At 37.1% G+C, this 10,347-nt stretch overlaps 1 pseudogene across 1 annotated transcript; it reads left to right on the top strand.

Annotated features, from left to right (window-relative positions):
* The first annotated feature begins 9,380 nt into the window (after positions 1 to 9,380).
* Positions 9,381 to 9,652, top strand: LOC308432311 (non-histone chromosomal protein HMG-17-like; annotated as a pseudogene). The gene has a single exon. The product of its transcript is annotated as a non-histone chromosomal protein HMG-17-like (transcript).
* Positions 9,653 to 10,347: the final 695 nt, after the last annotated feature.

The following is a 10,347-nucleotide window of genomic DNA, read 5'->3' as shown; positions in this document are numbered from 1 at the left end:
GTGAATGTTTTTCCAAGCTTGGTTATTTCATAACACTTATACAGTCACTTACAAAGGAGATTAGTCAACTGGGGCTCACAGAAAACAGTTACACCAAGAGTGAATTTTGATACATTATTATTATTATTATTATTCTGAAAAGGAAGAAAATGGCCAGCTTTACTTGAACAGGTGACTTGTGAGATGGGAATATTTTAATGGTGAAATTATGAAACATTCTTGACGCTATCTCAGCTCAATATTAAGTGCACCAAGCTGTGCTGTGAATATTCTTACCTCAGGCAGATATCCAAAAGAGGAGAGATTATTTTTCGTTCTTTGAAGGAGTACATAAGGTTCAGGAAGAGCCACGGAACTAGGGGAGAAGGAGAAAATGTTAAATCTGTAGGGGCAGTGTCGTGTAATATAGATCCTGAAAAATCACTTCAAAAATTGGTTCCAATGGTTTAGAACAACTAAAAAAAATCTGAAAATCATAGGTGTTCTTTTCCTGCCAAAAAGCTACTTACCCATTCACTTTATTTCTTTTATGAGTTTGCTCTGTGTTGGCTGAAATTGATACCCTTACAAGTGTCATTTCTAAAGGCTTTAAACATATTTAAACTTGCAGCTGTTCTTACTCCCTGTTGACAGGACAACACAATCCAAACAAATGTATATACCCTCACTACACACAGAACAACATAGTTCACAAAATGTTCACAATGTGTAATACTTTCAGGAAGACCAAAATACTTAAGAATCCCAAAAACAAATTGCAACAAGCTCTTGGTGGGGCAAAAGGGACTGCCTTGTCAACTTTACATTGCCAACATCCTCTTGGAAGACTTTTAGGTGAGGTTTATGTGAGTGACAGGCAGCCATCCATCCTGCATGCCTCTTTAGTTAGTACCCTGAACTTCCAAACTCTATCTAGACACTCTAATATTGACTATAGTTTAAGATTTCCCATCTAGATTGTTAGTTAAAACATTCTATGGAGAAATGTTCCTTGACCCAAACCCACGCTTTCTTTCCCTTCCACAATGGTAGACATCACACAAGAGAGTTAATGGAATGAATGTGTTCCTGAAACTTCTACATCTTTGTCCCAGAATACCTAAAATGAGTTTCTAAATCTTAATGATACATCAAATTTGACAGAAAAGAAATGTCCAATTAACATTTATGCTTAGATATTTAAAGTGCAGCCACACCGATTTCCATATCCATGCATTGTCAAACTTTGGTTGAGTGCCCACCGTATCTAAATGCAGCCCTCTAGGAACTAGGATTAGAAGGCATGTTGCCCACATTGAGAACTGTCAGATGAGAACATACAGAATTAACTCATCAGTGTGGTATAGGATCCAGAACTCTGTGTGCCTTTATTCTGTGCACACATTTATACTGTGAAATAATCCCATAATTCAAGATAATCTCAAAAATTAGATGTTTCTTGTAATAGCTTTAGAAATTCAAATTACTGCTTCAAATAGCTTTTACATAGTAACCACAGTATATCAGAAACATCTATGGTTGATTAGATGTTTTAAGTTTACATATTTTATTTTCAAAGCCTTTAACTATTAATGTGTTTAAAATATTAGATTATCAACCAGAAGATGAACAACAAATCACAAATGCATTCTGAAAAAAGAAGTTTAGCTCACCAATAACATATAAATAGGAAATGATTGCATGAAATACATACATAACTAAGCCTAAAGTTTGCTTATTGATTTCGGCAATATCCTGAATATTTATGTACAATAGTGGCACTTTCAAAAATCTGTAGATATTTTAAAGCTCTGCTATAAAACTTTTAAAATAAAATACTAGATGATTAAAATGATTTTCTCATGTTTCTTAACTGCAACTGTCATTATATGCAAATTTATCTCCAATTAGAGAAAATGAGTAGAGCACGGTAGAGATGGCTTCACAATAGCTTGTCAAAGGAGTCTGAATTTCTATCCAACGCAGACCATTTGATTATGTATGCAGACATATCTGTGTTTGAATAATGCATGGAAATTATAAGAGACACATTTTGATATCTCAAAATGAACTGCAATTGTGCTCAGTAAACAAAGAAGAGATTTGCTTACTTAAGTATCTCTCTTCTTGGAGCCCTGGGCAGTTGAGTTTATCTCCAGTCAATCTCCTGATTAATTAGTTTTCTTTCAACTAATCACCCTTTCATACTAGGATAGTTCATGACCCTTCTTAGGGAGACATGAACATAGCTTCCTATTCACCTCAGATAGAGCAGTCTAAAGAAATTATCTCAAGTCTAACTTGATGACCCAGTTGATGTACTAGACTACTTACAGGGGTACAGCAGGGTCAACCACAGCTATAACATTGTGAGGGCCAAAGAAAAAAGTAACATCCAGCATGTAAAAATTATTGAGAAAATGACCAAAAACTTACATCCATAATAGAAATAGAGTCAGATAAAATACACACACACACACACACACACACACACACACACACACACACACACATATATTCTCATTATTTCAGAATAGGCACATGAAGCATGTTGGCACATGCTTTTGATCCCAGCACCCAGGAGGCAGAAGCAGGTGGATCTCTATAATCTCTATCTTCAGCCTAGCCTGGTCTACATGGAGAGTTTATGCCAACCACAACTACAAAGTAAGACTTTGTCTTTAAATTAAAATATTCATATTAGTTAGGATTATTATTGCTGTGTTGAAACACCATAACCAAAGAAACTTGGGAAGGAAAGGGTTTAATTGGGCTTGTGCTGGTATATCACATTTTATTATCACAGAAAGTCAGGATAGGAACTGGAGGCAGGAGCTGAAGGAAGGGTGCTGCTTACTGGCTTGTTCCTCAGGGTTTGTTCAGCCTGATTTCTTATAGAACCCAGGACTGTTGATAGCATCACCCTTAATGGGCTGGGCCTTCCCCCATCAATTACTAATTAACAAAATTCCCTAAAGCTGTTGCAGTGATTTTTCTTGCAACAATCTTGCAGTCAATCTTCTTGTAACAAATCCAAAAGAAGATAAGCACACAAACATAATTCTACCTCTAACAACAAAAATAGCTGGAAACAACAATCACTATTCCTTAATATCCCTTAACATCAATTGACTCAATTCCCAAATAAAAGACGTAGACTATCAGACTGGATATGTAAACAAGGCACAGCATTTTGCTGCATACAGGAAACTCTTCTCAGCAACAAAGACAGACAGCACCTCAGAGTAAAAGGCTGGGAAACAATTTTCCAAACAAATGGTCCCAAGAAATAAGCTGGAGTACCTCTTCTAATATCTATTTTGCATAATGGTGGCCATTTGTAAAAGTGAAAATGAAAGTATAGCATACCGGGCCGAGGATTAAACGGGATGGAAACATCCTTTAGTGATAACTAATCTTGTTGTGTTGACAAAAAGGATATTTGCAAAATCTTTATGAATGGTCTATCCCAGGCTGCTCATCCATATTTGGTACCATGAGTAAAATAGGTAGAAGTTCCCTCAGCGGAGGAACTGGGAGAGACTTTGGAAAGTATCCAGTAAATGGAGTTTTTAAATGAGGAAGTTTATTTGGCATAAACATTAACAACATATACAGAAGACTAAATAATGGAAGATATAAAGTGGTCCTTCCCTCCAATATTAACTCTGGAAATGAAATAGATTTTATTTAACATCATTACCCATACAGTTCTCGTTACCTTAAAGACATTTGACCATTTATAAAGTGCCTGATCATTAACTTTTATATTTTAATTACATTTATTTAACAGTTTACCATTAGCAATATTTATAATATTACAATTTTATAAACTAATGTAAGGAATCCCAGCATAGATTTTTTAGCCTTAACAATTAAAATTTTGAGTTGAAGCTTTAAGTACCAAAATAGACTTTATACCACAAATATAGTTCATCAAAAAACTGGGAACTTCGTTTTCTTAGACTTTTCACAGTATATTTTTATAAAATCTTAATTAATTTAACAGGTCCTTTATATTAAGTAGTTCACCTTATCATAAGAGTGTGATTACAGATGAGAACTTTTTATAAGGAGATATTTATAAGGACATATAGTGATGTAATAAGTGTGCACCATAACTTTTATGATGTCTCAGTTTTCCCACGTAGTTAAAACTTAACAAAGTTTACAAGGACATAAGTGATTCCCATGAATAAATCATTATAGCCTTAAGAAATTATAATATTTGACTTAAAACATATATTACACTTAAATCCATCTATCATAAATCATGTTTAAATGATTCAAAGCTTTTATGAATTGATTTTAAGCTTTTATAATTTTTTGTCTTCATCTGTTGTTGTTTTGTTTTTTAATTTAGGGCAAAATTTTTATTTTGTCATACAAAAATATAACTTCACTAAAAATATTGAGAATGTAACCTAATATCTTATATTCTTTTTAACATTTTATTTTCATACCTATTTTTGAAATTTTGTTTTTCTAAATATGACTTGAGTCCAAAATACATACATGGTATGTTATAGCAAATTGAGGTTTACTGTACATTTACTTTTAACTATTAACTTTTGTTTTGCAAGTTTTAACCAAATTTTTCTCTACTTAGAGTTTGACAAGCCTTTTAATTCTCTACCATTATGACCCCCCCACCTTGTTATTTAGATCCTGAAACTGAGAAACTTTACATTTTATCAAGCACCTCACAGGTATGATGAGCTTGGATGGGAATTGTATTTTATAAATAAGAAACAAGGAAGCAACACTGCCAAGCATCTGTAACTACATCTAGCCAACTTAACCTCTATACACAAATTTCTCTTTCTTAAAGCATTTTAAATACCATGACATAATAACATTAACAAATGTACCATTTGTTGCAAAAATAAAATTTAAGGAGTGGGTATTAGACAAAAATCTATTTTTATTGGTTCCTATACCCAGTATATTTAACAGCCTTTCATAGCTGTGTATGTGGACTTACCAACTCTGTTCTCATCTTTTAACCTGTGCTTCTCGGTTTCTCCAGAAACCCTTAAGGCCTCATGCAGTTGGGGTCTAATTACACACAGGTAGCTGGAAGGGTGACTGAATACTCTGCTGATGGTTCAGTGGCCTTCTTATCTCTTTTAAAGGATATTAGCATTAACTAGCCCAGCTGTGAGTATTTTAAACAAGCACACCTGGGATTATTATTGAGAGGGTTTGTTTTTTTTTTTACAGAGAGTCTCTTTTCTCTCCTCTTAAAAGTATAAACATCTTACTAATTATTTAAAAGTGAACCAATCTCTCTCTCCCCAACTCCCTCCTTTGTCATAAAGTCAGGAGGCCACCCTGACCCAAGACTGGCTTTGAAGAAAACTTTAAGGCAAAAAAAAAAAAAAAAAAAAAAAAAATGCTTGGCTCTAGAGTGGGCTAAACCAAATATAACCTTAGAACCAGCACTTCAGTGAGTTAAACAGCACATGATAATACTTTTTAAATATTTACCCACACCCAAAAGTCAATTGAAACAGACATCTAAGGAACCCAGGAAGTGGTGACACCTGTATTTCTATAATATAAAGCAAGAAGAAAAAAGCAAAGAGAAGAAAAGCAAGACAATCCAGAAACAAAGGCTGACTCCGGGCATAGGGCAACTGGTCTCGCAGTTGGACAGAGAGGACACCCTCGCTCAGTTAGAGGAAGCGGGCTTGAAGATGCAGCATCTATGCAATCTAATTGCTGCTTGAACTGAGTGTAGAGCAAGTTACCATTCTACATTAGCATTGCCATAAGGCTAACATTTCCGCTGACATCTCTCCAAGAGCAGATGGAGATGCAGTCTCTTCAGGCCATCACATCTTGAGTTGGGGGAATTTAGCAGGTTTTTAATACATGTCCTGCTAGTCCCAGTCAGGGGTATTAGGCATTCTCTGTCAGCTATCCCTCACAACAATCCAATAGCATATGGACAAGTAGCTCTCTCTGTCAGAGGAGTCGGCTTGTTTAAACTCCCTATGTATCTTAAAGGGATAGGATTATGTTCAGCACGTATGTTTTCCCCCCAAAGGATAAGTATCAACTCTAGATCTGATAGTTTGGAAACACATTCGGCCACAAGAGACAGCATTAGATATGCCTCAAGAGCCCTCCCTTTTCAACTAAGTCAACCTCCAGAGCTAATACAGAAGCATCAACTCTTAGGGGTGCAGAGAAGTGGACAGAAAAAGAACACTTCATCTTCTAAATCAGCAAAAGAGTGAAAAAAGACTGAGAACACCTCTGAAGGCTTAAGGTAAGACTCTTTTAGATTTGTTTCTGTCTGAAGGAGCTGCCTTTTCTGTGCTTTCTCTTTGTTTTGATGGGGCAGGAGTCAGTTGTACTGGCTGAATACTAAGATGAACAGAGGACAAAGAGAGCAGGCATTCAGTGGGATCTTTTCTCCCTTTTCATAAATGTGCTTAAAGGTGCGGCAACATTCTCAGTTACTTCCTGGGCAATGCTGTCTGTTACACAATGTTTATCTATGTATTTTAACAGGTCATAGGTGCTTTATTTTTGGAACTTCCTGCCCAGATGTTTCTATCATTGCGTGCAGTAAACACATCTTGTTTTTAGTTTGACCCTTGATTACCCCTGTGACCCAGAGTGGACCCCTTGAATGGTTCCTAGGTCCCCATGGCTCCTCAGCATTTCTCAGTAGATTCCCTTTGCTTCTCTCAGATCCCTGTTCAGGGCACAACGTAGCACGACCTGCCAGTGACCTCTGCCAAGGAATTGAAGTCATTTGAGACTCAACAGAACCAAAGGACGCCAGGCTATTACTGCTCAGGAGCTCTTTACTGGGCTTCTCTAAGGCTTTTATTCTAAGGTAGCTCAAAGTTCAAAGCAGAGACAGAGAAACAATGACAAACATACAGGTCAGTTCTATCTCTTTCACCAGATGTGCTAATGGGCAGAAAGTCTCAGGGCTGAATGGGAGCAGTTTGCACAAATCCCTTGAGAGTACTAAACTGCATTGCTTGGGGACTGAAGGGCATCTCACCTAGCATTCCTTGGCCAGGTGGAGGCCTTCCTCCCAAGGGAGTAAACATCTCTATGAGAAAGGAGTTCACTCAGCAGGAAACTCTAGCAAAGTTTGCAATCTGCAGGATGGTGCACTATTTATCACTATTAAACATAAAACCCTTTTCGAGACTTAAAAATTGTTTATTGCAAAATTGTAACGATATCAAAAGTGACAAATTTATTCTCAAAATGTCCAATTTACATTATATTTATAAAATATTCTTAAGGAGTCAGTGTATCACAAGAGTAAGATTTACATATTTTAAATGGTTCTCAACCGGTGGGCCATGAACCCCTTAGAATCAAACAACCCTACCACACAGGTCACCTAAGACCATCAGAAATACAGATATTTACACTATGATTCATAAAAATAGAAAAATTACTGTTAGGCAGTAGCAACAAAAATAATTTTATGGTTGGGGAGTCACCACAAGTGAGGAACTATGATTAAAGGGTCACAGCATTCCAAGGGTTGAGACTAAGTGCTTTAGATGAAAGAACTGGGCCTAATCCTGAAAACAGCACAGAGTTTAAAGACCCGTCATGGAAGCCTGAAATTAGGCAAACAAGTTTTGCCTCCTCATACAGTATATGACCTTCCTTTATTCTTCCAGATGACAAAGTACCGCTTATCTATTGTCACATTGTGTGAGGACCATCGAAAGGTGTCATCGGACCTGTGGAAAAGAAATTAGCATAAGAGTGTACATGAGTAAAAGTTCTGGGAGACTTAAAAGCACGGACTTGGATTGCTGGGAGACTGCTTGAGTCCTGAAAGTCAAGTTTGAAAATGAGATGTTCTTGTGGGTTAAAGTAAAAGTGACTTCTCCCTAATCAGAATGCAACCGATGTATCTTAAGATAATAGATAAAGTTCAGGTTTGTCCCTGAACCCTGTGTCCCATGACCAACTCCACATGATACCAGCCATTATATCTAGTTGACGATTTTCTGAGAAAAATCTTCAGAAAAAAAAAAAAAAAATAGCCAGAATTACTCGGGGCAGCAATGAAGGCTACCACACATGCTGTGTCTTTATATGTAGAAAGCATATCTTCAGACATTAGAATATTTTATGTCTTGGAATTAGATACTTGGAGCTTATCTCCACCAATATATCCTTCAGAACCTAAGGACAGAAACAAATATAATATATGAGTTTTTAAAATGTATAATTCTTCCTACATTATCTCCCTTCCACTCCAAAGTCATTATCATAAGAAGATAAAGTGCTCACAAAGAATACAAGTTTCTTCATAGTTCAACCAAACAATAGAAGCCTCCTGACTCTGTATCCATGTGGCTTCAAGAATTATCTTGAGATAATTCTCAAGAGACATGTATGCCTTTTCCCTTTTCTATTAAACTGCTAAAACAATAGCTCTGGCTAAGAACAGGAAACTGAGAGACACTGGTAAAGTGGCATGCTTGTCCCAGCACTGCTGCTCAGACAAAGTTAGCATGCCAAGCAGAGGGAGGTAGTTGTCACTGGGCGGGAAAGCGGGTTCACTAGGTAGATAGAGATGTATGGTCTTCCAGTTCACAATTTTACCCTAGCAGTTGGGAATAAGGCAAACCACAAGAGTTGTTACCTTACCACTAGCTCATTCTCCCCTCTTTTCTAGCTAAGAAGTAGTCTGCCTCTCACAATACCTAATGAAAGTGTGATCTCCTCAATATCGACCACTTCTCTGAAGCTACCGGAGGTCACGCGACCCTCTGCCAATGAGATTAATGATGTTTTCTAGGCATGTCTTCTTTTTGAAAAGAGGCAAAAATCACCCTCTCATACTATTCTTTTCTTTCTGCCCTTATAATATTTTCATGAGACTAAAGCTAACCTGTAGAGGATGTAGACAGAGAAATAAGAAGGAAAAGAGGCTGCCCTGCAATCTATCTTCAGCATTAAGTGTTCCCTGAGTGTTCTATTTATTACAAATTTTAAAAGTGAGAGTATATAAAATATCACTAAAAGTGAAGGATATTTAAGTCAATGATATATGCATATTTGACTCATCCTTGCTTCTACACAAGAGGATTCAAGCACCTGATTCTTGAAAAATCACTCCATACTCTACCTTCAAACCAATTACTAAGTATGTCTTGAAAGAAAATTATAGAAAGGAAGTTAGGCATAATGGTTTTGTGTAAAGATTACCCTTGTGTCATTCAAATGCTGATTTCTCTGCCCTCACATCTTGTTTCAATCCAGACATGGCACTGAAATCCTTACGTCAAGAATCTTCTATCTCAAAGCAGTGTGAAGAAGCAGTGAGGACGACCCCCAATGGACCAAGTCTGCACGCCGCTGTGTACTCAAGTTCAGCGCCGACATCCCCTGCCACCGCCATGCCCAAAAGAAAGGCTAAAGAGGATGCTAAAGGCAACAAAGCCAAGGTGAAGGACAAGCCACAAGAAGATCTGCAAGGCTGTCTGCTAAACCTGTTCCTCCAAAGCCTGAGCCCAAAACTTAAAAGGCCTCATCAAAGAAGGGAGAGAAGGTACCCAAGGGGAAGAAGGGGAAAGCTGATGCCGGGAAGGATACGAATAATCCTGCAGAAAATGGAGATGCCAAAACAGACCAGGCACAGAAAGCTGAAGGTGCTGGAGATGCCAAGTGACGTGTGTGCATTTTTGATAACTGTGCACTTCTGGTGACTGTACAGTTTGAAATACTATTTTTTATCAAGTTTTATAAAAATGCAGAATTTTGCTTTACTTTTTTAAAATTATATTGTTAGCACACAAAACACTTCATTGTGGGGGGCAAGGATCATGTGTCACTAACATTTTAAAATATCACCCAAGCTGGATTGAGGACAGAAAACCTCTTTCCTTGATAATTTTGAAAGGCTCCTGATTCTGCATAGGTGGCTACCAAGGAACAAAATGCCTTGTGGTCTGGGAAAACAATATATTTATTTTTATGACCTCTTTACCCTGTGTACCATGAACATAGACATAATTCCCTTAAAACCAGAGACCTATTGAAACATGACCCCCAAAATTGGTTTTCTAGTCTACTGGACAATGTGAACTTTGCAGTGACTTCCCCAAGTGTTCTCAGGAGAGCAATGGTTCCTTTTATAAAAGATTGTGGATCTTCAGATTGATAATTCTGCCATGTTCATTTCCTGAAAGCCAGGGTCAGCTTGTGAAAAGTTGTTAAACAACATCCTTAATGTGAAATGTCAACCCTCACTCTAAGCTACTTTCCTCTTTTTGAAGCATTGAATGAAGATTTCATTGGGTTTTACAGTGGCTTTCTGATTTTGGTAGTCTATACAAGAAGGAATTTGGAAGTTCTTGTATATTG

This window comes from Micromys minutus, assembly GCF_963924665.1.
Source record: "Micromys minutus genome assembly, chromosome: 18".
NCBI lineage: Eukaryota > Metazoa > Chordata > Mammalia > Rodentia > Muridae > Micromys > Micromys minutus.
The sequence above is the reverse complement of the archived record's forward strand: the minus strand, read 5'-3'. Positions and strand labels throughout refer to the sequence as shown.